Source organism: Lichenostomus cassidix, chromosome 2, assembly GCF_008360975.1.
Source record: "Lichenostomus cassidix isolate B80296 chromosome 2, HeHo_3.0, whole genome shotgun sequence".
Lineage (NCBI taxonomy): Eukaryota > Metazoa > Chordata > Aves > Passeriformes > Meliphagidae > Lichenostomus > Lichenostomus cassidix.
Genome location: NC_139482.1, coordinates 65,183,814 through 65,189,855, shown reverse-complemented (window position 1 = coordinate 65,189,855; position 6,042 = coordinate 65,183,814).

Sequence of the window (6,042 nt, the reverse complement as noted above, 5' to 3'; positions counted from 1 at the left end):
CCCACCATAAGAGCTTGGGTACAAGGACCTTATAGATGGGAGTTCGAGCCCTGTCTCCAGGCAGGTGGGAAGAGGGAAGCGAAAGCCGGCACCCGTAGCCATTGGACTCGAGGGGAACCCCGGGGCCGCAGGTATTTGAATCGTCAGCTCCTGTGGGTCTTCGCGTCTCATCCGCCGCCCCGCAGAGCCGGGGTCGGCGGAGTCCGGCGTCTCCTGCGCGTCGGCGGGGCGGGGCGCGGGCAATGGGCCGTGCGAGGCGCACTTCGCACCGCCGCTCCCAGCGCCGGTCCGCGGTGGACAGTTAGCGTCAAATTACAGCAATTAACCGGGCACCGGAATTTAATTACACGGCCCTGCCTCTTTCCCACCCCCCTCGGTCCTGGGGAGGCTCCTGCTCGGAGACGACAAGGAGCAAAGACAGCCCCGTGCAAAACGAGAAAGGGATGGGGAAGATATACGGAGATTTCGTGGCTCCGCAAGGCTGCCGCCTCTCCTTTCCCCTCTTGTTCTTCGTCCTGCCCCTTCGAACCCTTTCCAGGGGGCGGCAATTTTGGCTCTTGTAACGATTATTTAAAATGCTGGCTTTTATTACTACTTTGCGGAGGGGGGTGGGGAATTAATTCTATTTTAAGTTGGCCTTCAGCGAAATGTTTCCAGTAAACTTGGGTGCCACCTTTCTCCCGGCAGGATCTTTCCCTTCTCCCTTACTCCGGGGCTCCCCACGCAGGATTAAATCTCCGGTCTCAGGACCCAGCTACCGCAGCCCTGCTCTGCCCCGCGGTACTTGGCAGAGGGGCGGCCCGGACGCATCCCGCCCGCGGGGCGGGAACCGGGCTTTCGGGACTATGGGCAGCCTGGCTCTCACCGCGCTCATCCGTGCTCTTTTTCTTTAGCCTAGGGGTGGAGGACACGGGCTGGGCGCGCTGCAGAGCCCGGGGTTGTGGGGCGCTCCTTTTCCCGTCCCTGGGGCATATGGTGACCGCACTTCGGAGGTGAGTTCGACTTCCCTGACCCGGGCGTTTAGAGGACGCTTTTCCCTCGCAGCCTTGAGGGCACACTCGGCCCGTGTAGGGGACTGAAAGCGCCGCACCCTGAGCTACTGTCATCCCTGAAGTGCCAGCTCTGTCTCGCCCTGCCGCCTGCCTCCTCCCTGTGCACAGGGAAGCTGAAGCTGAGGCACCTTCTCTCCTCAGACAAAACTGTCTTTTGGCGCAAAGACGTGCAGCTTTTTTTTTTTTCCCCTCTTTTCCTCTCCCTTCTATGTCACACTGTCTGGTTCACAGCTTGGTAGCAATTTTGGCAGGTGCCTCCGCGGGAGTCATCGCGGAGCTCTATGCCCTCTGTGTTATTTCCGATGCGCCGGGTCCCTCCCCGTGTGTCACTGAGCGGGTAACACATGGGGCAAAGCCCTACCCGCTTTCCTTTCCCTCCACCGGCACCATCCTTATGGCTAAGCCCCGCCACGGATCTCTTCCCAATGAGAAAGAAGGGAAGAGGTGCTCTTGGGGAGCGTTCTCCTTCCCGGGGTCGAGGTTCCCCAGCCTGTCTGTGTTACCGACCTCACCCCTGGGTATCCCCACCAGCCCGGCCCCCAGATGCCGGACAGATATTTCCCACTCCCTCCTGCCTGCTCTGTCTGCCCCCGGGGCGAGCCGCAAGAACGTTTAGATAAATCTGGCTCCTGATCTTCTGCGGGGAGTTTAGGCTTGGGTTATTCTTCTCACTGTTGTTTTTCACTTCTCGCTGCCCCAGTGCCGCCGGGTTGGGGAGAGGCTCAACGCGGCTCATTTCCGCCAGCTCACTGACACATAAATAGGGTTTTTTTGATTTGTTTTTTTTTTTTTTTTTTCTACTCTAAAGTAATTTTTGGCAGTGGCCGGTCTGCGGCGGGGGGACACTCGCAGCCCCAGGGCGTGCAGAGGCGTCGCTCCGCGCCGTGCAGGACGGATGCTTCACGGTGGACGAGTGGCTGCGGCCGGCAGCGGGGTGGGCTGGCCTCCCGGCGGGGTCGGAGGGAAGCATCCCCCGCCCTGCCCTCTGCCCAGGCTGAACTCACGGCGTCGGTATTTTCGGAGAGAGAGAGGAGAGGTTCAGGTTGGTGTGGGTATACCTCGGTTTTACGGGGCTGGGGGGAAGCGGGACGGCCGCTGTCCCTGGGATGAGGGTTGCCTTCATTCTGGGCACGGGCAGTCTTCCCGGGCTCACCTTATAGCAGAGATGGGAGCAGAAGGAAAGAGGAAAAAGCCGGCAGGACATAAAAACACCCCAAACACCGCAAACCCATGACAAAAAAGTGGGGGAAAGGAGAATACAGATACTCCCCGCCCTTTCTCACTAGCACTTTGCGGTCCGACATGATTCAATTACTTTTGGGAGGCCGCTGCCGGAGAAGGGGAGGTGCTTTGTCTCGAGTGTTAGCGGAGAAGTTTTTCCTCGGTTGATTTGGGGTTTTATGTCTTGGTTCTATGCCCTGCCGTGGGGTAGACGAGCCAACCCTGCGGCCAGTGGATCCAGGGGGAGCCTTTCCGACGAGCCACTTGGGATGTGGCAAAGGAGAGAAAACAGAAGAGGAAATGCGTACGCGTCCACCTGTGACTGCCTTGTCCACTCTGCTGGCTCCCGGCTATTCAGTTTAGTAGAGTTTGGGTTTTTTTCAAGTCCATTTCCCACAGGAGAGAAGCTCACCGAGTGCAACAGGTCGCTTCAGCTGCTCCCGGGACCTCACGAAACCAAGTGGCCTTTCCCTGTCCTTCTTCCTCCGGCTCCCCCCGTCGCGACTTTGCTCCGGGATACGTTTTGAAGGGGGATGCGGGACGTTCCGCTTGGACACGACGCGGAGCCGGCGCCCCTGCGCAGCCTCTGCGGAGGAGCAGGAGGAAAAGGATGAGGATGCTGTGTCCCTGAGTTACGACACTGTGGTACCTTTCCGCGCGTCTCTGCCAGTCCCCCTCACACCCCCTTCCGAGACCCCTTTTGTCCCCGGCCCGGTGTTTGGATCCCCAGAGTGTTGTTAGGAGGCTGATCAGTTTGGAAATCAGCATATAAATAGTTATAAATGCATATAAATAGCAACTTATTTTCAATGCCAAATGACGGTGTAGGTGAGGTGTCTGAGTGCAATTTTTTTGGAAGCGAGATGAAAACTTTCTTTTGGAGGAGAGAGAAAAAGCGAATTTTCTTTTCAAGGAGCACGTGGGTCTCATCTGCTCCTTTAATATTTGTTTGCTAAACTAACTACACTAAACCAACTAAACAAGCAAAACCGGCAAGTAATCGGGAATTAAAACTGAGCACACACTGCGGTGTCAGTGCAATCCAGCTACCGACGACTGGCCGGTGTTTGCATGAGCAACCACATGGTACAAATTCCCATGCTGTAGATCTCAGCAGGGAAAGGCAACAGGTACATTCTGCTTCACCACATACCTTTCTCAATCTGGGCCCTTAAGGGCTAGCTACTGTCATTGCCATCTCCAGAAAACGAGCTCCTAAAAAGATTATGCCTATGAATAAAGCATTGGTGGGGTATAACTCTGCGCTTCATCTTTTTTTGGATTCGTCAGGGAGTAGTTTCATGGTCTCAAGTACAAATGTAATGAGGATTTTTTTTCCCCTTGCAAAGCATAATAAATTCACGCTAGATACCAAGCACTTTTTTCTTCAGAGAATTTGAACTATCCACTACATGCACGTCAAGATCTGATTATTTGTTCACTCCAACCCAGATGTTTTTTTTCTGTTGTATATTTCATTTTCTAAACAGACAAAACACACCCGGTGTTAAGAAAAAAATTGCATTTGCAGCTTAGATATAAAATTGAAGTATTTTCTGGGCAATTCTGACTGCTCACATGTCCTTCAAAAAGCTTTTGCATTTGAAACACAGGCAACTATTTTGCCAACAACCTCATAGCTGCAATAGATAGCAGTTTTACTGACCATGCCACCCCAAAATAATTACAAATAACTTTTATTTTACATTTCTTTTCAATTTTTCATCAATAACATTGTCAGATGAAATCGAGAAAAGGGTATGCTGCCTAAGGTCCTTCAACATGCCCTGTTTGATCAAAGGGTTAATACTAACTATAAATGTTCTAGGAAGGGCTGCTTTTCTCTAGGCAAACCTTCATTGCATTTTCTACCCCCTTGCCCTGAAATCCACTGATGCAACTGCACATATCCTGAGTACAAAACAAAAAGTTACGCTCCAGCATTAAGTCTTCACATGGGGAGTTTTGCTTGGATTAAGATTTCGAAACTGAGCCCATAATGAGATATGCCATAAAACCTCAAACAACCCTCCTCCCCCAGGGATATTTATCTTACACATTTAATTGCCCAGTAAAATAAATTCTGTATGTGTACACTTATATGGGAAGGATTTTGGTCTGGTAATGTCAGTGTATCTTCTGATCTGTAGCAGCTTAGAATGACATCCTTGAAAACTGTGGAGAAGCAGAAACTGTGCCCTGCTAAATAATGCCTATTCAGCTGCTAAATATTTACACATAGGCAGGAATGAGCTTTCCTTGTAATGCTATCTCTTAACTCTATATTAGCATTCAAGAAGAAAAACAAATGCAAGTCATTTAAGCATAGGCCAAATCCCTGCTTCTGTTAAAGCAAATAACAGAGCTCCACTGACTTGCATGGAGCAGAATGGGGCTCCTTCATTTTGCCTCCACGTCATATTAACACTGTCTTTTTTGTAATGAGTTCCCTCTTAAAGCACTCACTGCTGTATTATAAGCTTCAACAAACCCTTGTGAAGTGCAGTGTTATTAGTTTATCTGCTTTACAGATAAGTAAACTGATGCAAGAGGAAGATAAGGAATTTCCCCAAGGTCTTGCAGCTGGTTTGCTTGAGATCAAGAGAAGGAAAGGAAACCAAGAACTGGGACGGAACTAACCACCAGAACAGTATCCTCTTCTCCTGTTGCTGGTGGCAACATAGCCCATAGCCAGGAAAGTGATATTAAGAGGAGTAGGAGCAGGCAGTCAGAATCCCCATAAAACAGGCTAATTCCAGTCAGATACCTTGCTGTACTTTTTGGCAGCTAAATTTGGGCTCTCACATTTGAAACTCTCGGCTTCTCCAATGATACTTTGGTGTTGTATCCATCCTGGCACGACATGATATAATGGAAGTGGAATTTCATTCTTTAGTGCATTGAATAAAACACCCTAATAAGACATGTTTAGAAAACAAAGCCTGGTATTACCCACAGCAGAGTTTTAATAAAATCTACTTTGATATTTCTATACTAACACTGGAACTGCTGTCTGCAAGGCATATATTTTAAAGTGTCAAATAATTACAATAAGACATATTACTGGAAAATGACTGTTGGAGGCTCTGACGTCCAAACCAAAATTAATCTGCACCAAAAAATGTCTTAAGTGATTTTTTTTTAACAAGAAATTTCCAAAGCTCTAGTCTTTAATCTAGCCCAGCTTGTATGCAGCTGCAATACATTTAGCCTTTAACATTAGTTCTAGCCATTGTCCTAGGACATGTCTACACCCCATGACACTTTATGGTATTAAAAGCAGTGCTGTGTGGCTACAGCAACTTGTCACTAAGATATATTGCTCAGAGGAGAGCAAGACAAAACAAAACAGTGAACAACATGGCTTTTTTTTCCATGGTAGCTCTTACTATGCATATAGTTTGCTCGGCTCTGCTGTGTTTTTGTGGTATTTTATACCAAAATGTCCTGCCTCCCTCCCTGACAACTATGGAGTAAAAGTTCTGGAGGAGAGTGAAAGAGCAGGCTGTGCACTGGATAATCTGGTATAATCGTTCCAAATAGACATTGAAGCGATACCAACCCGCTATATGTATAATCTATCTGCAGTCAGGGGCTGATGAAATCGCTCTTGCGCCAGCCTCCTCCCTTTGTCAAAGGGAAACGAGGGTGCGGTTGGAGGTTATGGCTGAGGAGCACCCACTTTACAGCTGTCCTGGGGATTTTCACCTCGGTGTCCATTCCAGCAGCTGCAGCCACCACCACACCAGGTTCAGCTCATGGGGACAAA